General features: G+C 47.3%; 1 protein-coding gene across 4 annotated transcripts in view; it reads left to right on the top strand.

Moving 5' to 3' along the window:
* The first annotated feature begins 724 nt into the window (after window positions 1-724).
* Window positions 725-22,986, top strand: part of SV2B (synaptic vesicle glycoprotein 2B) — a 74,688-nt gene continuing 52,426 nt past the window's right edge. For 3 of the 4 annotated variants that reach the window (XM_009681237.2, XM_009681235.2, XM_009681236.2), the window contains exon 1: window positions 6,452-6,687. The gene's annotated coding sequence lies outside the window, so the exon portion shown is untranslated. Of the gene's footprint in view, window positions 861-6,451; window positions 6,688-22,986 lie in introns of those variants that run through there. The other variant, XM_068958610.1, reaches the window with a different exon arrangement.

Below are 22,986 nucleotides of genomic sequence, written 5' to 3'. Positions count from 1 at the left end.
TCTCCTGCAGTGAGGCAGCAGACCACTTGAAGAGCAGTTATGGAGCTACTCTTCTTAGGGGGATGGAATGGACTTCTCCTTATGCTGGTGCCCTGAGGGAAGACCGCTCCGTGCTCTGTTTTCCAGTCATTACAGCAGGCAGGACCACCTTCCTACTTCCTTGTCACTCCTAGGGCTCCCACACAGCCTTTTCTTCCTCCAGGCTGAAGAACTTGCCTGCTGACCACCTGGCAGCCCCTTGCAATTTTGCAAGCACATAATTGCATGGACACTGGAATTTTCCCTGCTGCTGCTGTTCTGGCTTTCAACAGAACAGGCTTATCCTACAGCAGGGTTATCCCTGAAACATGGCAGCCAAACACCGTCTTCCCTAGCCTTGCTCTGTAGCCATCCCAGGGAGAAGGTCCTGAATATAGCAGGTATCTAGTATGCAAAGTGGAGAGGTGAAGGATGACAAAAATAATGCCCAACCGTGCTGGGATTTGCTTCTACTTCCAGCTAGAAACATACCTGAATTACAGAAAAAAAAAAATCCCCTATGTAGAAGAACTCTTCTAGAGAGTGGCAACTGCTTGGATTTTACCACCACGATGAAATGCCACAAGCTTTGCCCCTGTCTCTCCCCGCCGGCTGCCCCTGCTGCGCTGCCCGGCCGGGGGGGCTGCGGTGCAGGCGGGACGCACAGCCCGGCGCTGCCTCTGCCGGGATCCCCGCGGCTGCAGCATTAAGATGCAGCGCCGGGCGGGACTGCATCACTGCTAGAGGAGATCCCAGCGCAGAGCCTCCCTCGCCGTCCTCCCCGCGCTACGCCGTGCCGCCACCGCCCCGGCAGCGCCTCCGGCACAGAGCTGGGGGTCCAGGTAAGAGCGAGTGGCTGCCTCCCCTCTGGTGGGAACAGCCAAGGGACTATTACCGGGAGGCTAATAGCCAGCGGGATCTCGGTGCCTAGCTAGAGAGCCAGCTAGAGGAGCAGGGAAGGGCTTTCTCCAGAGAATAAAACAGGAGGAAGATGCTGCTGAAAATGAGGGAGCCCGAGGGCACGGACTCTGTGTCAGCGGGATGAATTGATGGGAACTGTCAGGGACTCCGTTATTTTAATGAGATCGGAGGTGTCGGAGCAGTCACGGGCGGCGCGGCGATGCACACGAACGCCGTTGCGCTGCCTGGCTGCTGCCTTCGCTCGCTGAAGACAGGGCGAGTGAGCTGCTGCATCGTGCCGTTTTAGCGGGGGCTGAGGGTTTTTGTAGATGTTTGCCGGGGGCAGGGGGCTGCTGTGCACGCAGGGGAGGTGTGCGCCGCTGTGCCGGTGCGTGAGGCATCCGGAGGAGCTGTGCGTGGGCGTGCATGCACCCGCGCACACCCTGGCCCCCCACTTACCCACGTGCTTGCCGCACTGCCGGCGTATATTTTAATTGTCCTCCCATCATTAGCCTCCCCAGTCTTGGGGAGATCTTAAATGGAGCTAAAACTAAAAACTGCAGTTAGTCACCTCTAGTAGGCAGGGCTAAATGAAGCCGTAGAGAGAAAGTAAGGATTTTGAGAGCTACCCAAGCCGCCTGAATTGAGACTGTAGTGGGACATGGGTTTTTGGGTGCTCCTAGGACTGGTGAGAAAAGTTCCTGTGCTTACGTGCATGCGTCTGTGTACTCCCTATAACACATCCAGACATACATATCTCAGGAGACTGTTTTTATGTCAGAGGACGACTGTTGTTCAAGAGATTTTCATTACGCGTGTGAGACTGCAGTAATACAATCCCTTGTGCCGAGATCCTGTTGAAAACCCTAGGTAGGAGTTGGATCCACAAGAAGGTTTCTTGCCATGGATGACCTTGCCTCAGGAAAAAAACAGTAAAAACCCAGTGATTGCAACGTGCAGGTGAGGAGGACTGCAGTGTTGTCTGTGTGCTAAGGGGAACCTGGCTGCCTTTAGATCAGGTGCTTTTAAGCACAGTACTAGAGCTTAGAGGTATCTGCCGCCATGGAAAGCCTAGGCAGAAATTACTGGCAGGACAAGAGTAAGTTATGACATGAAAACTGCTGTTTCACAGCTCCTCAACTCCCCAGTATTATCAGGTGGGGGAAGAGGGAGCAAAACAGTTAATTCTCTGGCTTGGCTAGCCAGATATTGAATACAGAGAACATTGCACTGGTTATCTCAGGGTGAAAGCACTGAGTCACATGGCTACTTTTCATTTGAAAATACACCTTAGCACCCCTGCCATAAATGACATGCAGCCCTAGCACTTTATTCTGTGGGATGCCCATCCGTAAAGTCAGATTATCTTGTCCTACTGCATAATCTGGAGGAAGGACTGTGAGAGGAGGAAGCCGTTCAGAGTTCTTCAGAACCTTTTTTTGAATGGAAGAGCCCTCTTACACCCTTCAACAGAAAGAAGAAGGGAGTATTTCCCTCTCCGCTGGGAGATCTGCAGTGGGCTGTCGTCACCTATGTGGAGGCCCTGAGTCTCATGAGCTCCACGAGGTCCTAGTTAGATCCTGAGGTCTCTACTCCTCTTTTGGGCCATGCGGGGAAGGCATGTCCTCTGGCATTAGATGAATGCAGCTGAAGATCAGATCTGCAATGGCACCTTTGTTTTTCCTGACATGACTGTGCAAACGCATAATGTGAGTGCTTGGAGGAACTCTACCAGAGTATCAAAGCCAGGCAAAGAGAGAGCAGCCACCAGGAAACACAGGGCTCATCAGACTTCCCACGTAGTTTGCTCAGTCCAGAGGGTTCTGCATCATGAAGCAGATAGATAGGTTATTTGCATCCATCTATATTCTAGGACATTTCTGAAGGAAACAGGAACAGGAAACCTGACAACCGTGTATTCAGGGAGGTGAGCTGGAGATGGACTCACGTTCTCACACCAGGCTCTGGTGAGGCTCACCCATCTATAAGTGCAAAGCTAGGTGCTCCCCTAAAGGCAGCCAGGCAGCCTTGCAGATGGTCACTGTAAAGCTGGCTGCTTATCAGGGCATGGGCATCAACTTTTGGAAGTGCGGTCATGGACTTGCAGAAAAATGAATATGAAAAAGCCCATGGTAAGAGTAGTAGAGTATGACCTGGTATTTGATGCAGAGGGTACATGGATTTAGTTTCAAAGAGAGAATTCATCCGGTCTCTATCTGCAGGGAAAAAGGCATCATGCTGACAAAGTGTTCCTTCCTTGCTCGTAAAATCCTCTGAGCGATCAGCATTGCTTTTGGTGAAGTGAAGCAAGAAGGATGAAAAAGGCACAAAAGTCCCCCATGATCTGCAGTGATGCTATCCAGCCTGTAAAGCACACTGTGGGACACAACTTGGTGAGGCAGGACTGGCTTTTGAGGTACAGCGTGTATTCGATGCAGCATGGGTCAGGCCCCCTCCCTTCCCTACGCTAAATGCCAGCCTCCCCAACACCTCCTCAGCTGCTCAGAGCTGCCATGGATGGCCTTGTGCTGGCCTTGCTACAAAGTCCTGGGGACGCTAACAGTCCTGCTGGGGAAGCCAAAGACCGCTGCGAAAATCTGCTTCCTGCACTGTCAGGTCTCCAAATTAATTTTCCAGCTTGTGAGCTGAACCTCTAAAAGCTTTCTCTTCTGAAAAGATTATGGAATTGTTCCCATGCTAATGAGTGCTTTAGTGTTACGGTGACTGAAAGTCCCATAAGAAATTAAAAAAACAAAAAAGGAGCTGTAACAGCTGAATAAAGACACTGTGTGGAAAGGGAGCCTGAGGTGCCTGTGTCCAACCTTAGCCGTTGAGGGGGAAGAGGAGAGGAGGAACATGAATGAGGTGCACTTTGGAAAATGAGAGAAGGGTGAGGAGAAAAGCATGCTCTGCAAGGACACTACTGACCAAGCAGCTGAGCTGTCAGTAACACCTTCAGCAGCTCCCAACTTTGTTTCTCTCTCTGTGAGGGGCCAGCAGGGAGGGCATACACTACCTATACCTTTCCCTTTTCAGTAACTACCTAGTAGATATCTGTCTGACCAGCAGCAGGGGATAAGTCGGAGCCTGGGCATTGCTAGGAGAGGAGTGAGGTCAGGTTGCAGCGTCGCGTTGTGTTGCTGAGCCTCCTGGGGGGACCGCGGCCATCACAGCAGCCTGCAGTAGGACGATCTGCCCTTCCAGGCTCCCAGCGTGTTGCCAGCACACATTGCAATGTCTCCTAGTTAGGGACTGTGACACTAGGCTCCAAACATACAGAAAAACAGTATCTGACCTGACTCCCCAGAAGAGTTTGGCAGTTACTAGAGAGAAAACTTCTGGGATGAGTTTGCCACTGTCCTGTTGGCTTTCACAGAGCTAGTCTTGCTGCTGCTTTGCTGACCCCAGTTTCTTACACTGTCAATCCATGGGTTACAACAGGCTTCTCCCAGGTTTGAGAGAGAGCAGAGCTAACCCCTACGTGGGGATGGAAAAGCAGTGCTGGGGACCTGTCTCTGTGCTACACGAGCTGAAATGCAAAGGGAGGGCCAGTCTATATTTAGGGAGGGACTCTATTCAGAATGGATAATCCTCTTTCCCTGAATTATCTAGCCTGGGGATTAGACTGCTTTAACCTCCTCACCAGGCCTCCCCGCTCCCTTGGGCTGCTGCGGAGCAGGAGGGGGCATGGCTGGAGGCAGGGAGGGAAGTGCAAGGCAGGTTGCTGATGACTCATTTTGCTGCTGGCAGGCTTGCAAAGCGCTGCAAGAGGTCGCTAAGGGCCCAGGCACAGAGTGACAGACGAGTGACGTGCAGTGCAGAAGGGAACGTGACGGCGTTCCAATTAGGAAAGAACATGGATCTTCATAAATAATTGCAGAGATGAATGAGTGCAGCAGCAGGTAGAAGGAAGAACAAGAGACCCAACGCAGCAATTTCCCAAAACATAATATCCTCGTTAGACTTTTTCAAGTGGTTCCTCCAATTGGAAAAAGGGAAGCTTCTTGATTTGCAGCTGATATATCTCAGAAGATGCTTCTAACCTACTTGCTTGGGCTGGCTCCAGAAGGGAAATTCTGGGGATGCAAGTCAGGTTCATCTGTTGGGAATGTGAATGAATCACTGTCAATATTGCATTAACATTTTGAAGGGAGGCCAGTATCGCAGCTCAGGGCAATGGGTATGTGTGGGGGGGGAATGGGATGGCAGGAGGGAGGTAGACTGGATTGCACCCAAAGCTCAATATTCTTCTCAGTCATAGTCATGGGACAAGTGCCTATACCTAGAGAGGGCAGATTTCTGTCCTTCATCTAGTGCACAGCTGTTAGAAAACAGAAGCCCTGTCAGCAATCTGCCCAAGGAGACTCGAGCACACCAAAGAGAAGATGTTCTTATCACCCCTACACTTGGGCTTTGGGACGAAGCTCTGGGGAGAAGGATGAGAAATATCCTGCTGTGCTGTGTCTAGCCTGCAACTGAGACACCCCTTTCTCAGGGATGCCAAACGGGCTCTTCCTCCCTGTGCTGAAGGCACAGCGGAAAAGAGAGATCTGCTTCCAAAACAGGGACAGAGTACTTGTCTGAGAGACTCTGAGAGTTTTTATCCCTAATTTTGTGCATCTAGATTGTGCTGGAGCCATTATTTTTCCTCCCTAAGCTCTAGAAATCAGAATTCATCTGACAGCTAGTGTGGTTTTCCTTCACTTTTACCGAGCTTTCCAGATTTTCACTGAGAAATCACTGCAGGTTTTGATTTCCTCAATTCCCTTTGCATTTTCCTGCTGACTGGAGGTCTTGTTACCTAGTCCTAGAGCAGTGTGTTTGCATCCCTCTCAATGCTCACCCTGCAGACCCTCGCAAGTTAGCTGCCATCCTCCAGACCACCCTTGTCTAAGCTGGTGAAAGGTAGGGTCTACTCACGGGGAAGCAAAGTGTACCAAAGCACATTATTTTTCCTGCATTTAAATCAGTTCATTCTACTCTCTGCTGCTTATCCTTTGTCACATAAATAGGGATTTAGATCCTATTGCATTTTCTTGTCCTCAGAAATGACAAATTGAAGGTGTCTCCTGTGGTTTGGCATTCCTGCTTTCCCCCACATCATCTAGAAGATGTCACTTAAATGAGCAGGGAATAAATGGCTGAGCTCTGTACTCATGGTCAGGAAGGGAAACACCTTGGCTGGCTCTGCAGCACCAGCTTTGCTCAGACAGACAGGTAGAGTCAGTGCAAACCCTGACTTGCTTCTGTGTGTGAGGCTACAGCCCGAAATCGACAGAGAAAGCCAGTGTGGAAGAGAGGGACCAAGGAAGGGAAAGACCATGGAAAGTCATTGCTTTTAATGTGAGTTAATGTCTTTCTTCCCTGTGCTGAACATCCTCAATTTCCTGTGTAACTTAAAGTCAACACATCTGTCACTTTAGCATCTCCCGCTGCCCGGTTCCCAGAGCCACCCCCCGCCATCTGCTCTCCCTCGCTGCCTCCAGCCGCTCCGCGCTCCTCGTGCTCGGCGGTGGCGGTGGCGGTGGCGGTGGGGGGGTGCGTGCGCATGTGTTTGCTGCTGCCGGATGGACTTTTCCATTGCTCGTGCTTCAGTACCTGGGTGCGTTTGCAGCGGGATGATCGGCTCGGCTTGCAGAGCATTTACTTCTAATCTCCGGCGTGTGACATCCTAGCGGGAAGGGGCGACCCCTTTCAGGAGCTGCTGCAGGGGCTAGAAAGAGGGGGAATGACTGGTGACTGGCTGTGATGAAATATTTCCTAGTTCTGGTAAGATACGCTTTTCTCTTTGGTCCCTTTCTGGGCAGTCAGTCGGGATATAAGGGTAAAAGGGCTTACCAGGGTAAAAGGCAAAGGGAGGGGAGCTGAAATAGAGACAGGAAAAAAAAGGAGCAAAGTCAGTTTGATTTGTACTGAAGCTTTTCGAGGGGTCAGTGCTCATCAAAGCAATTTAATGGCTATTAGTGAACGGCTGGGAGCTGAGCAGATCAGGCAATGCGTCTGCCTAGGCAAATGGAGCAGCTTTAACTCACATCACTCAGCTTCATCGCCCACTCTGCATCTTTTTTTCCACACTGTTTCCAGTTTGGCCCGGGTTACATTCAGAGCATACAGCCAACACCAGCAGTGCGCTCCCTGGGGTGGTCCCGGCTGGGCAGCTGCGGGAAAGCTGCTGTTTCTGTCCCGTGCTGTTTGCTGCAGGAGTTTTGGAAGGGCATTCACGGATTCTTGCCTTTCTGTGGGTAGATAAAGCCCCTCAACCTTTCTAGACAATAATCATTCTCCCTTGTGAAATGAAACTAACTGCATTATTCCCTGAAACTAGTCCCCTGGGCATTGAGAATAACTTAAGGATATAGATGGGCAGATAAAGAGGGTTGGAAGAATGAGAGTCAGGCTGGACCACATGCTGCTTGGACCGTGGGCTGTGTTACGTCCTGGGATAGGCTTCTCCTGAATGCGAGGTTTGTGAGATGGTTTAACTCACAGGACTTGCAAAAAGGGCCAAAGGGGTCCTGCTCCTTAGTTCAGTGATAACAAAGCAGTTATACCAGGGGGACCCTTGTTTAAGAAGCAACAGCGGCTACTAAACCTAAGAGCAGCCTTGGCAACCTGGCTGTATTGAATACACAAAGGTCTGTACAGAATGTACCTTTGATAACAGAAAACAAAGGAAAAATGAAGCGATGAAGCCTCGGAAATTTTGATGATAGGTACAAGGCTGTGACGTTCTTGACAGACCTCTCTTCCACCCCAGAGCTGGTGCTTTGATCTAGTAGTACCTAAGATTATTTAGTGAGAGAAAGCTTTTGAAAACATTTGGTTGGTGATACCAACACAAATTCTGCATTCTGGAGAGGCACAGTTGAAAACTGCTCCTGGAGAAAACTGTTTATAAAAACACTCCTTTTCTGAAATACACATGCAGAAACCTCCACTTGCTACAGAGTCACACATTTCCTCCTCCTTGTTGCTAGATACAGTGAAACTTACAGCAGGGTGCTCCAGCTGTAGTGCTGACTCCAGAGCGACCTTGGGGTTTCAAGCACCAGTTATGCTAAATCTTAGGGTAAAGACCCTCTTCTCCCAAGCAGCAAATTTGGACTGGGATTTTTAGGTTTCACGTGTGTTTCAGGGTGACGATCTTTTGTACAGAGTTCGTATCTCGTGAACAGTAAGTGAAGTGAACACAGGAAAGTGGAAGGGGCTTTGTGTGTCTTTGAATCTCAGCACTGTGCAAGGAAGAGAGGGTGCAGGAACCTCTGAGTTTGTTGTCTTTTGGAGGTTGATAGTTGCATCTGGGAGAAAATCTTAGAGAGGACCGCCTTTGCTTCCTGTAACCAAAACACAAAGGTTTGCTTCAAATGGTTGAAAATCCTCCCTCTGTTTACTGGAAAAACACTTTTGAGCACCAGAGATTTCTATAAATTGTTTCGCTAGATCAATTATGTTCTAAAGCCTGAAAGACTGTCAGTGCAAGAGTATCTTTGCTATCTGCTGGGCATTTGTGTGCACTTTGCTTTTCTCCCAGGTTCAATTTCAGATGTTGGCCAGGGGTAACTGCACTTTCCAAGTCCCTGCGAAAATGCAAATGTATTGAAAGGTTAATGTCCCCTGTTGTAATTAACGAATTTGTAATATTTGCAAAGAGAAAATCATCATTCCCATCTCTGGAAATTTTGGTTCAACTGCCAAAGTGAAATTGGAAGGCCAAATGAATGTTACAGTATGCTAGATATATAGATTTTTATAGCATCCCCAAGATATTTCCTGAGAAGTGCTGATTTCCTATTAGGGAAGTGAAGGACAGATCCTAAAGTCTTTGTCTCTGGATGGAAACAGAATTGAATGCACTACAGAATTAATGAATAATCATGTCCTTTGTTTGAGCGTTAGTCCTTTCTTATGGACATCTGGGTTATAAGGGACGAATGCACTTGGTAAGGGAAGGGAAGGGACTCATATGAGGTTCTAAATGAAGAATACTCCAGACCACTCCTGTGAAGACACTTGGCATCACTGTCATTATCTCTTCAAGATGAGGTATCAAGGCAATCAAGGAAATGGAAAATGAAACCTCTCGTAGCCAGGAAAACTTCCACATTATTTGACTGAAATTGGAATTCAGTCACATCATTCTTGTCTCTCCAGATTTTTCTTGCCACATCTGCTAAATTATCACCAGCTATTTGCGTTTTAAATGAGGTCTTCCTCCCGCACAACCCATCTGCTCAGCTTGTTTGTTCTTCCAGTGCAGTCACGATTTTGTGATCATGTTTATGTCAATGGAAACGTATTGGTGTTGGGAGCAAAAGAAAGAGGGGCCCCAAGGTGGCCTTACAACTTCCCTTGATGGGGATGAATTAGAAATGGAGACTGGGTTAAAAGAGGGGGAAGAACCAGGGCAAAAGAGTCAGAAGTTCAGGCCACTTTAAGATAAATCTTCTCTTCTTCTAGCACTGTCCTAGTGGATGCTTACGATTACACAGCAGAGATTCATCTCTAAGATGAACTAGCTCACCTGTGCGTGTTCTAGGTGGTCTTAGTGCCAGAGAAGAAAAAGAAATTAAGGTTTTTCTTGCATGAAGGTGGGGGAAAAGGTGAGGACACTTTACAATGTTAATATCTGTCTCATCAAAATGGAGAGGCTATTGGTTTCAGAAGTTATCTTCTGCTCACCTTGGTGTGACAAATCTGAGGATATGACTATAGACATGGAGAGGTATAGCAGAGGTCCACAAAGTTGTGAGTGACATGAAGAGATTGAGTAGGGCTGACTGTTTATGATCCCTTCCAGCCCAAGAGCCAGGCCACAGCAAAAGAAACTAAGAGAAATCAGATACAGATCCAAGATGCCTCTACCTGACCCCTCAAATGTAAGGCAGTTCTGGCCCTTAATCTAAATTATTTTCTAAATAATAGGCTAATACTATGACTAACATGGCTCTGTAGCTTACAGACAAGAACTGTCCTGTGTCCACCAGCTTAAGTCTATCTGCACTGCTTAAACAGATAAGATAGAGAGATCTGCCAGCACTTTGTACAGCTCCCCCTGAGAAGAGAAAGATGGGACATGCTAAAATGCACCCAGTTCTGTTTTCTTCTCCCCTCTTTTATGGGAGGGGAGCTGGCTGCTTTGACACTCAGTGTTGAGAGTAATAATAAATAGGAATGACCAAATTCTTCCTCTCTGTCAGAAAAGAGGGGAAGCGGAACGGGAGGAGGCCCCAAGGAGAGATGAAATAATATGTGGGAGCAGGATACCTCCCACTGCCCCACAGGCCTGAGAGCAGAAGGGTAATGTCTGTAAACTGCATACATCTCAGGGTGGAGGCCTGCCAGGGATTTGGGGTCACAACATAGCCTACCTTGCTTATTTAACAGTCACTCATGCCTAGTGCCCCTTTTCTATAATGAGAAGGATGGACGATGAAATGTGGAAGCTTGATACCCAGCTGATGCCTTCCCAGAGAAACTAAGACACTTTCAAAGCTGAGGGTGGGCTTTCCTTGCTGAGAAATGAAGAAAAAGACAAGCGTTCAGGCTGCTTCTTCTTAGTTCCAAAATAATTTGAAGGCTTTAATGTGGCTAACAACTAACCCTGCACAACAGTTGCCTTTCAGCTATAAGGACCCAAAGTGCTTTATCCAATTAGGATCTCATTTTGCCCTATCTGCTTGCATAGAGATCAGTCACCCATGCCCAAAAGCAGCTGTCTCCTGGGTGCAGCAGAGCAGCCAGGAGAGCAGAAAATACTGTATGCATCCGTGGAGATGCTAGGAAAGAACAGAGAGGAATACATGAGCCCTAAAGCAGTACCTATGAGTGAAGAATTTGCTTATGATGGCCCATGTGTGGACACAGCCATGCTAGAGCCTCTACCTTCTCTTGCTTTGACGTCACTGTCCTCCTGCTGAAGAGAGAAACCAAACGCTTTTCTGTAAAGACAGCAGCAGGCCTGGCTCTGGGCAGGTTCCTACAGAAGATGCTGGAGGACTGTGTGGCAGCTGCTTTTGGATGAATCAGTGTTTCCAGTTAAACTCAATGTTTGGCTCTGATTCATGGCAGCTCTTGCAGGAGATGGGCTTGGAGGAAGCTGCAATTCATCCGCTTTTGACTGGGTGATGGATGGATTCCTTCAAGCTTTGATTCCCTGTGCTGAGGGCACAGAGGCTGCCTCCCTCACCTCAGTTTCTCCTGAGCAGACAGCAGATGAGATCATGAGCGGTTGTCCTTGGGGAGAAGGCAGCTGTGGCATTTCCACTCAGGAGGGCTCTGGGTACTATTGCAACACTGAGAGTTTCCCAGACCTGAGCCTGGCCTGAAGATGATCTCGGCGGGGTGTTTGTCTGTTTTGCAAAATAAGAGGGTGAGGAAAAACCGTGCAGGAGCTTTTGACCATGGAGAAAGTGCTATGGCAGGCAGTCTGCTCCTGTGTGTGTGTGATATGTGTGCTTTACATCCCACCTACTGCTGGGAACTGAGCTCCAGCTCTGCAGTGAAGAGCTAAATGCAGGTCCTCTGCCAAGACACGAGTTGCTAAAGCCGGATCTCAGGGACTGCTCCTACCACAGCCCCTCCAGCCACAACCCCTCCATCCAGCAGAACAAAACCTGCCTCACCTGGGGGAGATTCCTCTTGCCCTTGAGGACAGGTGGTCACACCGCTGCAGATTTGCCAGCTTTAACTGCTCTAATCATTGCAGCTTACAGGTTCCCAATGTCCTGAACTTGCGCCCAGCCCCTGGGCGAGGCTGTGGCTCCTGCTGTCTCCTAGAGCAAAACCCCTGTGTAGATGGTGGTGAGGGATTCTTTGAGGAACCCCATTTATGGAGCAGCGCTACAAAGTACTGGCAATCTTGGAAAAAGCCCACTGACTTTTTGCTTTGTAGCTGCGTCCTCCCTGAGGCACGTTCCCTGAGGGATTCGCACAGCCACAGAGTATGAATTTAGAGATAGATCGAATTGGGTGCATCCGTGGTCATGACTGGGGAGCCGTGAGGTTTGGGGGGCCGGGAATGAAGTTTGCAAAAATATCTTGTCTCCTGCTGTGCTTGGCACAGCAAGTCTGTCACACTGGATACTAATACTAATGGATAAAAGCTCCCTTAGATTTACAAGCTATCCCTAGGTGGGCGGATCCTGATTTTACTTCTAGGGCTGTAAATCCAGTGAAATAAGCAAAATTCCTCTGGATCTATACCAGAATAACAGATACGTGGACTATTATGAGGGCTATAGGGTTCTCTGTAGGCTGGGCCTCAAAGCACAGGGCTCTCTGTGCCTTGTTGGATGACAGGGAGGAAGAGGAAGGGAGGTATTTGGGCTTCAAGGCTGCTTCGTGCTAAAAACACACAAGTGATGTGTTTTTTTTCTTCCAAATGCCTGCAACAACAGGGAGCTGATTCCCATACGAGCAAAGAAATCTGCTCCTAATTTCTCTCACCTACTGCCAGCAAAACTCAGAGTGGGCACGAGGGAGACCAGCCCCTTCTTGGGGAGAGTACCTTCATCCTCCCAGACCCCATGCCACATGAAAGCAGCTGAAACAGGGCCAGCTCTGCATTTATATTTTAACGAGGCTGTCTCATCGCAAGGATCTGGTCTACTTTAATTAAGAACATTTGTAGATGGGGTGTTAAATGATTTATATACAGACCCAGATTGAGAAATCCCAGTGGTTTCCTCTCTGGGTGTTTAGCTGCTGTTGGCAGTGGAGCCTTTCTCTTTGAGATACAGGCCCACAGGTTGCGTGGCTCCTGTGAACGCCTTGGCGAGCAAAGACTGGTTGTGACCAGTGCAGAAAGAGCATGGAGCCCATTTCCAGAGGGGCTAGGGTGTGTATGACAGATCCTGCCATCTCCTCTGCCATTAATTAGCTGTCCTGGTGACTGGGAAGGCTCTGACGTCTCATCGCTCTGGGGAGCGCGGGAGATGCCTCTTGCTTTTGCAGAGCCTGAGAGTGGCAAATTGGAGCACAGTAATTGCAATGAATCTTGTATTTATTATTTATTGATAATTGAATATGTGTCTGGCACTTCTTTTACATAAGAATGTTTAGTGTTGGTTATTAGTATCTATTTTACGATGCCTGCAAGATAGGATCTTTTGTTCCTAGGAGCTCAGACACCGTGCAGCATTATAGATGCTGCTTTTGCTGCAGCTGCATCTGGTGTGAAAGCGAGCAGGTGCCTAGCAGCCCAGGTGCCTCCAGCCCAGCATTTCCAGCAGGAAGGGAAGGAGAAGCAAAGCCTTGCTGGACTGTCCTCCAGTCCCTTGAACCCCTCTGACACATGCAGAATAGGCGCTAAGCGAATGGGAAAAAGTTAGGAAAAGCCTCAAGTGGCCGCACACCCCAAGTTCTGTGAAGCTGAGCATCTGCCGGTAGCTGAGATTTACACCCTGGCTGCCTTAAAACCGGAAAGAGGTAGGAGAGAGCTCAACTCCTGCTGACTTATGATTACAGGGTGCTGAGCACAGCAATTTCCAAGCTGCCAATAGGAAAGAAAGTCAGATTTACACCTAGGAGGCAGCTGAGAAGCTGGAAGAGAGGAATGAAAAATAAAGGGGCTTCAAAGAGCGGCTGTTTGCAATCTGCCAGGCTGAAGCAACCAGGGCTCCCGTTCAGCTCTCTGCCGCAGTGAGCCTGCAAAGAGAGAGCGTGCCCGCTCCGGATGGAGGCTCTGCGAGCTCGGGCGCCTGCCTCCCCCTCGCCTGCTCCGCATGAGGCAGCTGGTAGCCGGTACTGGCTGTCTCAGGCCATACAGCTGATTAAATATTGAAAGGCTTTTGGTTGCCGTTACTTGAATGCTTCTGTCTGGATGAAAATGAAGTTATGTGAGGACAAGTTTGTGCTGGCGCAATTAGTCTCTGCTTAACCAGGCTGATCCTATACAGATCAAAAATAGCTTGATGACTTTTAACGCAAAGGCACTGTCAGGATGTGGGTTGAGGTTAGTTTTTCCCCGCTTGGAGCCTCGGTGCTGGGGAGCTGAGTGTTGCAGATGAGGGTCAGGCTGAAATATCAATGAGACCTGGTGGCTTTCAAAGGCTGTTGTGGGTGCTCAAGGCAGGTCGTGAGGGGAGTCAGCGCCTGAGGTTTGGGCGTTCACATAAGACTCTTGCTGCAGGCTGCAGCCAGACTTGCCTCCCACGCAGCAATCGAGAGATAGGGATGGAGGCACAGGCAGAGAGGGGAGGGAGAAGGGATTTACTGTGGGTTATAGGATTAGGTGGAGGCAGGAACTGAGTTGGGATTAGCGCAGGGGCCAAAAGGGGAGGGAGGGAAAGGTAAAAAGGGCTGAAGTTTCTAGGAGGCTGCAGGCAAACAGGGATAGCTCTATAGAGAATTGAACACCAGAGACTTTGCGGAAATAAAACAATGCAGAAAGTTACCCCGGGTGGAGCACTTCCCCCAGCCATGGCCAGAGGAAGAAGGTCCTTAACCGACTAGCAGGATATCCATATTTCAGAGGGAGAGAAGAAGAGCTGCTTTTAGATGGCAATAGAAACACTGACAGTTGCTTCTGCTCCCCTACCAGGCCTAATGTTGCATGCGCACCTTGGGAGAGGACGTAGAGGGGATGCTGTGGGCGTTTTCCAGCTTGTCAGCTGTGCATGGCCTGGAGCCTCCTGAGCTTTATGGCTTGCTGTCATCCCCATGAAGTCCCAAAGGGGCAAATGCTTTTGGTGCCCATCAGTGGGTACTAGAGATTCCCCATCCCCTGCCTGAGCTTTCAGATACCGCTGATACTGGAGCCGTCCAGCTTCAGCGGTTCAGGTGGGATACAGCTCCCACTTGGAAACCCGTGGAGGCCTCCAAATCACTAGTGATATCCAGTCATGCTTTCCTGAATTTGCACAAAATTGCTCCTTTTCTGCTTCCAGTTCCACTGAGGATGAGGTGATTTTGGATTCTCGGTGGCGCTGCAAATATATTACAGGGAACACTACAGCAGGGAGAGCTCAGGCTGAGACTTTCAGTCCTTTGGGTAATCAAAGAAGTTACATTTGAGTTGGAAAAAAAGATTCCCTTTGTTATATGAGTGTCCAAAATAGATGTTCAAATCTTCTGCCCTGTGTTCAAAGGAAAACTTTGGAAAAATCCCTCTGATCTTGGTTAAGGATAAATACATCCCGAGAATAGTTATCCGCTTGGTTTTAACATATTCTGCCAAGATTCTGGGTAGTCTGGAATTAAAGTACCATCAACTAAGCAGGCAGAGGACAGGTCATCCAGCCTTGGGGGAAAAGGGCAAGCACGCCAAAGACTTGCATGCTGTAGTTGAAGCTGCTGGTCCCACAGGGTCGTGCAGAGGGAAGACAGTGCTGGCAGAAAAAGATTCTCACATAGGTAGTGCTTCCATAGGTCCTGCAAGAGGAATTTAGCTTGGATAGCTGTCCTTTCATTGGACTGCATTGTTTTTTATATGTAATTGGCATTGAGAATTTGTTTCCTGTTTCTTCCATCTGTAAATTCAGTCAGATCTGCTGTATTAAAATAATGCTTCCAGAGTTTGATGGTAGCATCCTACAGTAAGGAGTTCTGTAGCAATGCCTGTGAGTAAATATACAAGCAAAGCTTTGCTTACTCACAGCCCAAGTGAGAGTGGACAATATTTGCTCTAAAGTTCACCAAGCCCAGCAAGAAATTTAGCAGCTTTGCTAATGCTATTTTTTTGAAGTGCGCGGGAAGAAGACACCATATCTATCGTTCTTGTTCAGATTACGGTGGTACGTCCTCAGCAGAATTTGCTGTTCACTACACATTTTCATTGTTCTTCAAAGCCAGTTAAAAAATTCTGAAACTCAATTTCGAAAATTACATTAACTAGTTCAGCTTATACTAGCCATCAATCAGTTCCTAAGAGTTTTTTAATGGTGTTACATGGTCGTTGGTAATCGTACTTGATTAGAAGAACATAGTCACAACAGGGCTGATGGATAGATTCTCAGCTGATCAAATACGTATTAGTCTACAGCCCTGAGGCTCTGATCCATAAGATATTTAAAACCAAATTAAAAATCCAGACTGATGTTATTAGAATGGAATGTATGTTCACGGTGAAAATCATTTGATATGATTCTGGTGTCTTTTTTTCTTCTTTTACACTGTTTAGTGTAGATATTCAGTTTCAATTACTTTTTCCTATCTTTTATAAAAAAGTTGTTGTCTTTGAACTGGGAAGTATTCCAGTTGGAAGACTTCTAGAGCAAAATATTTTTCTTTGATATTTAAAAGTCAAAATCCTGAAACAGATTTTTATTCCTATTAGATTTTGATAGGCCATCATCAGGATCTGATAGCAATTTTTTCATTCCTAAGGGAATTATTTAACTAACTGTTTGTTTGTTTTTTCATGCCCGCTATGAAATAATACTATGATTTTGGCAGGCTCACAGTATCTGAGACTATGCAGTTCTGCAGAAGGGTGTGATGTAAGAAAGAAAAGCCAGTCTATTAAATCTGTGCTACACATGAGTGGGAAATAATGCTGGGTCTGCCAGCCTCCCAAAAGTTGCAAACAAGTTCCCTGGGCAAACAGTTCAGCTTGTTACATGGATATTTCACAGGGGCCAAACCTCCGGTGTATCTTCCTTGCTTGTGACTAGCCGAATGAGAGGATTTTCATCTTTTGCTGCTCCAGGACCTGTAGGATGGTGAGTCAGGGCTGAAGCTGTGTAAATCCTATTACTCTCCCTGAAAGGAGCTCTTAGCTCCAGTAGAGAGCTCCATCTCTCTCTCTCCAGCTACCATTACACGGGACTGATAAGACAGCCTTTTTTCTTGTTCTGATATAGTATGTCTAGCTGTAGCTCAGCTTCTTTCTCGCTTTCATTCCTCCTTTCTTTCAGCTTAATGTGCGTGGGAGGGATTCATCAGGGAGGGATGTGCCCTGGATGGAAAAGGTTATCGCAGAGGAACCGCTGCAGGAGCTTTGAGAGCGACGACACAGGGCCTGGCTGGGGAGGGATCTGGAGGGATGCAGCAGGGACCTCGGTCTGCCACGCACCCGTGGACAGGCGCCTTCCAGCCGCAGAGCTGGTGGGTGCCACAGAGGCCTCTGACCAGCAGCAGAAGGAGCATCTTCTCACTCCTGCCTTTATGTCGGCAAGTGGGAGTGGGTGAAGGCAGCTGGAAGATTTCTACCCGGTGGGGTTACAGGAGATAACAGAACTGCTTCTGTAATTAACTCTGGTGGTGGCTGCTGAGTTAATTAGTGGTAGAATCTAGGAAGCTGGAACAAAGGTGTTATTAATTTGACCGTGAATACAGCCTGGAGCTGGAAAGGTTTGTGGCGCATTTTGCTCCCACCATTAGCAAAAATCAGTTTCAAGTTCTGTTTCAAAATGAATGTTTGAGCAGGAAATGCCATGGCTGTTTCCATTGCTTGGCTGTGTGAGATTTCAGTGCGGAGCCTTCCCACAGGGCTTTGTTTTGCGTCCATCTGGCCCCGTTTGCTCACATTTGGACTGCCGTGTGCTTGCTGGAGGTGGTCATTCTGACTTCATCGCTCCACCAGGAGGGGGAATCTTGCCTGCTCCAAGTGAGGAAGATCAGAATAAGTATCAGGCTGAGAGGCCCCTGGAAGGTGTGTAAAAATAATTCATTTGCTGTGGTTGGAGAAGCAGAGGCTTGCTCTGGTCAGCCATGCCTAGCTAAAGCACATAAAGGCAGAGATCTCTCAGGATTCAGCTCATATGCAAAGGATAGGAGGGATCCATGAGGCCTTTTAGTAATCTCACAGGAGCAAGCAATCTGGCTTGCAAGAACTCAGAGTGTGCAAGCGAGTGTGCCTTTCCCTTCAGGTGGAAAAGAGCTGTTAACTAACGTTCATTACAATAGCAGCATTTAGCCATTTTCTTGTCTCCAAGAAGAGATGAGATCTGTGCGTCAGTTACTGTTTGTTTCCTGCCTGTCCCAGGTAGACAGATGTTTTCTTTGGGGGTGTTATGAAGGCTGTAAATGGTTTGGACAAGGGTATTGAGTTTGTGCTGCGTCTGCTTTCATCAAATGCTCTTTCAGAAGGATGATGGTCCTCTAAGTGGGTGAGGAAAAAAACGTGGAGTGAAAAGGGAGCAAAGGTGTCAAAGGGAACTGCTTTGTGTCACACCAGCACGTGCTGATCCGGATGGGTCTCTGCTCGTTCAGGTGCTGGGCAGCCTTCAGCATGGAGGAGGATTTTCTTATCTGGCAATTGCCGAGTCAAGTGTGCATATCAAAGTTTAGTGAACAAGCCCTTTCTGCATCCTTATGCAAAACGTTTCTTGCTTGAAGATGGAGCCAATTATCGTGCATGTATTTATCCAGTTCTAGGGAGCCTGCCTAGCTCCTATCTATATTTCATGAGTCTCAGCTCTCCCTGAGGCTTGCCACACTCTGCTCTGCCTGCAATGAACGGCCCCTCAACTGCAAAAGCAACAATAACTCAAGAAAAACGCAAGAACAGATGAAGCTGCCTGGATTTACCTCCCTTTGGGCTTATCCTCTTATTGCTAGGTGGCATCTGGATGGTCTTGCTGAACCCGTCAGCAGTCAGACACCTGTGGGTACCCAGTTGGTGGGTGTTCTACCTACCTGCTATTAGGCTAAGCTAGAAAACAAGCTGTTCCCCACCTCAAATGCTAGTACTACCCACCTCGTGCCATGCTCTGATGTCTTTTCCATCTTTTATTTATAGGGTGGTTAAAGCAAGGCCTGTTACATCTTACAGCTCAGCTGTATAGTCAGCACAGGACTCGTATTTAATGGGTCACTTCCTAGCAGTTTCTCGTCTGACTTTCAGCAATCTCAACAATGTTTTTTTGTCTTTTCTCCTGGAACTGTGTCCTTCAGCCCCAGAGTTTTGCTGTCAGGAAGCTTTGTCTGAACTTCAGCTTCAGTCTGAATTTCAGGCTTTTGCATCTGCTGCAAGCACCCCAGCAGCTGGCCAAGGTGATTTCTTGTTTGGCGTGAACAAGAATAGATCAGCAGGAACATAACACTCCAGCTCAGACGCTGGTATCTGTCATGGCAAGGCTTGCCCCCCGCCACAAACCTAGCCAGCTCTGTCTGAGAAGTAGACAGGATTTTTTTGACTCACTGATTGCATAGAAACTTTCTTTTTCTTCCCAACTGAATTGTCTTCCTGCTCACACACTCCTTTATTCTTGTATTCACATGAGATTAAGCAGGACTTTTTTCCTCCGTTCTGTCTTCCACTATTCTCAGTGCAGCAGGGTCCAGCTGGACAGCGTGGACAGTCAATTTACACCAACAAATGAAGTACTGATGGCCTCATCTCTCTGGAGAACAGGTTCACTCCCTCTGGTTAAAGAATTTTCATCCAATCATTTTATTAAAATGGTCTATTCTTGACAAATTTGGAATGTTTAAGATGAAAACATTCCTTTTTGTCAATTAAAGGGTGTTTTAATTGAAAATAACTTAACCTACTGCAGAATTCTGAGTCTTTGGGAAAAGCTTGACAAATCTTGAAGAAAAATATTGACTTCTTTTCTTGAAGAAAAATATTGACTAGTATGAAGAAAAGGGTTATTTGCATCTTTTTTTGTAGAAAAGTGGACTATTTTCTGACCTTTCTTCCCTGACTTATTTGCCTAAATGAAGCAAGCAAGCAAGAAGGAGAAAACACTTCAGAGTCATTTTTTTAAAATATTTAAGGTTGTTCCATTAGTTTCCAGTAGGTTGCCCATTTGCTGGGCTCTCTTAGTCAGAATCATGTGGAAGAAATAATGTCCATTTATATCAGCAGAGCTATATTTTTAGAAAGGATTCAGAATACAGAAGTAAGGTTGCGGTTTTTTAAGCAATCTGTAGGCTTTCAAATGGTGCTCACCTTTTTCACTTGTTCTGAATTTACTTTAGGTTTGATATACTGTGGGTCTTGGCTAATAGTTGAACCCAACTGTGTGCATGTGATTTCTTTATATTGCTTTTATTGTGAAAAGAACAAATGACACAGCAGAGGTAAATCTTCAGCCGTTTATAGTGCAGCATGACATTCTTCCAGTTGGGATCAAGCCAAAGGGATGATAATGTTTATCTATGCAATGCATATCTATGAAATCTGCAGCTCTCATTGCTCTGGGATCCAAACCCCAGTGATTTTATGACTGCTAATAACCATTGTAATTAGGAACTTAATTAAATATCATCTGATCTTACCATTCATAGTCAATTGATTAGCTCAGGAGGGTGGCTTGGATTCTCCATCTCTCACCTCACATACAGTCTTATCAGGCAAGTAAAGCATGGATGTTTTTTAGCATCCTTTGAAGTACCAAATACTGGTCACGAGTAGCCTAGGGCTCAGGGATAGATAGACCAGCAGCACGATCCAATATGGCTAACAAATTCCTAAAAATTATATCTAATGCGCTGAGGAAAAAAAACAAAAACACATGGAGTGACTGAGCTAGAACGGAGCCAGGAAGGGCAGGAAATCTTTACCGTCTTCCAGCAGAGAAACTCAGCAGTGTTTCAGCCATCTGTAACAGCACAGCAGGCAATTTGTTAGGCTGGTGTTAAAATGACTCTGAGATGGATCTAATCTGTGGCTAGGGGGAGGTCCTGAGGGTGCTGTACGTAAGGATCAGCAGTGTTGCCTTCACCAGGCAGCCAGGGTTACTCTACCAGAAAAAAAATCAGCGCAGCTCATGAGCTAAGTAATGTCTCCATGATGTCATGCTGCAGGGGAACCCCTCCGCTGCAGAGACCTGCGAGGAGTGCTTCCCCACTGCAAAGCAGACCAGATGGGAGAAGTGTAATGAAGACTCGGTCAAAAATTCCCTGCCTATAGTGTGGGCAGTGTGACCTTGGGAGAGGTCCACCAGAATGACATGGGGCAGAAAAGGGTGCAAGTCTGGGGGACCAGCACTGGGGCACCCTTGGGCTTATGGTGGGTAAACTTCAAGGGTGAGTTTGGGTTCACTAAGCCCCACTGTGTTTTGCAATCCACAGTACTGGGCAGCATATTTGTACTGATGTCCCATGTCTGACTGCAGTGGATTTCCCTCAAACTTTATACAGTCTGACACATAGGAGCAGAGTGGGGACCCTCTGAGAGAAATATTTTCTCAGCTTCAAACAAGTTGAAAGGCTCATTTCTGTAGGAGAAGGTGGAGTTATTTTCCAGGCGAAAGACTTTCCCAGTAAAATTTTGAGGTGCATTACTGTAAGCAGGAAAAGTCTGCAGTCTTCTCAAGTTCTGGCTTCTTTGCATATCCTAACTTTTTTGGTAGTTAAATAGATTGTCATTTGGAAGGTATGAATATATGAAACGTAGCAACAAATTGGTCTCGGAATCCACAGCATGGGAGAGGCAAAAGGCTGGAGCATATTTAGAGACATGTCTAACTTGCAGTCAGCTCTGCCTGCCTGGGTGGAAGTAAATGTTCTTTGAAAATGGAGAGCACTGTATGGTGCTGTCTGTCCTGCTCCCTAAAGCAAATATTGAGGGCACAGAACCAGTGGACATTGCTGTAAAAAAAAAAAAAATCTAAATTAATTATTTTGGGCAGCTGTTGCAGAACAGATCTTCTGCAGCGATTTCCACCAACCTTGGAATGAGAGTCTTGATTAAAAAAGCTACACAGACACTTAGGAAATAGGTAAAGCTGTCACTGTCATTTTCTCAGGTAAAGTTGAGATGCGAACATCCATGGGCTCACCTATTCCCCTTTTCCAGAGTCCCTGAAACTGGACTCTAAATTCAGACATTAGAGGTTAAGACTTTGCAATGCTTCCCCCAAATGTTTTCCAGTGACAGTCTGATGGCTCGTCTCCTCGGCTCTGTTTCCTGCAGCAGTAGATCAGAGTGTGGGTGTGCACACTGAGATGCTGTGCTCTGATGTGATTGCAGGATCTCTGGCCAGGTACCCTAGGGAAGGACCAGCTTGGAGTATCTTCCCAGTAGCCCATGGCTGGAGCAGATGGGATGCTATTACCTCCTTTACCACTGTAACAAATACCTTTTGCAGTAAGCCCTGGATTCATGGGGCACATGTGATGTGTTGGGGGAGAGATGTGACATGTGGCCTGTGGGCACCTCCACTGAAGGTCATGGATCAGCCCCAGAATAAAGTTTGGGGACCAGTACTGTAGTCTGGCCAGTCATGGTTTATTAGTAACAACATAAACCTCCACTTTGCAAGGCAAATTCTCCATGGGAAAGAAAGAAATGCATTTTACTCAGAAACAAGAACTCCTTCTACAGATCAGTTTCAAAACCCGTCTCATCCCAGTCACAGCAGCAAACCCATTTACTGTTGAATGGAGGCAAATTGTGCTTGGCCCTCTTGTCGTGAGCTCAAAACACGACTGACACATCAATGTGTTTTGCTCACTGCTCTGAGCCTATCAGCTAGATCCGTTTGTGGTTCCCATGTGCACAGGAACTGCAGATATTAGGAGCTGTCCTTGCTCCATATTCATTATCTGCATTCCTCATATCCCTGCCTTGCAGCAGAGAGCTAAAGAATGAATTTAGTGCTCAGGCAAAGCACCAGCTCTACATGATTTCACAACCGTTTTCCCACGTAGCAACCTTTCAGGTGCTGTCCAGCTGAGATACAACACTGTCTGCATCTGTTCCCAAGCATCTCACAGCATATTTGGGATGTAGGAAACCATCATTCCAATTCTAAAAAAATGGGGAATAAAGCGGAGATAGTGGTCACAGAGCCTTACAGAAATTCTGTTGCAGAGAAAGGGCTTTATATATATAAAGTCCTAAACAGGTGTGTTAATCATGGGCCTATATTCCTCTTCCTGCTGTTACTTTCTTCCGGGAATCTCTTGTGAGCAAGAGGGGACTCACCAGTTCCTGCCCCTTCTTGGCTTGTGGTGAAGGGATCTGTTACTGCAGTCTTGGCACAGTGGGTTTCAGTGCTCTGGCTGCTTATCCCTGAGCAACCAAAACGATTTTACAGGCACCAGCAGCTTTTGCCTAGGTCTCTACAGTGCCATCAAAGAGCAGTTATTTCCCCCAGCCAGTCTGGTTTAGACTAAAGGCTTTATAACCACTCACTGTCTGCATGCCATTCCCTGGATCCCCTTCAAGTAAGT

Source organism: Struthio camelus, chromosome 12, assembly GCF_040807025.1.
Source record: "Struthio camelus isolate bStrCam1 chromosome 12, bStrCam1.hap1, whole genome shotgun sequence".
Taxonomy (NCBI): domain Eukaryota; kingdom Metazoa; phylum Chordata; class Aves; order Struthioniformes; family Struthionidae; genus Struthio; species Struthio camelus.
Note: the sequence above shows the minus strand (reverse complement) of the source record. Positions and strands in the feature narration are given on the sequence as shown.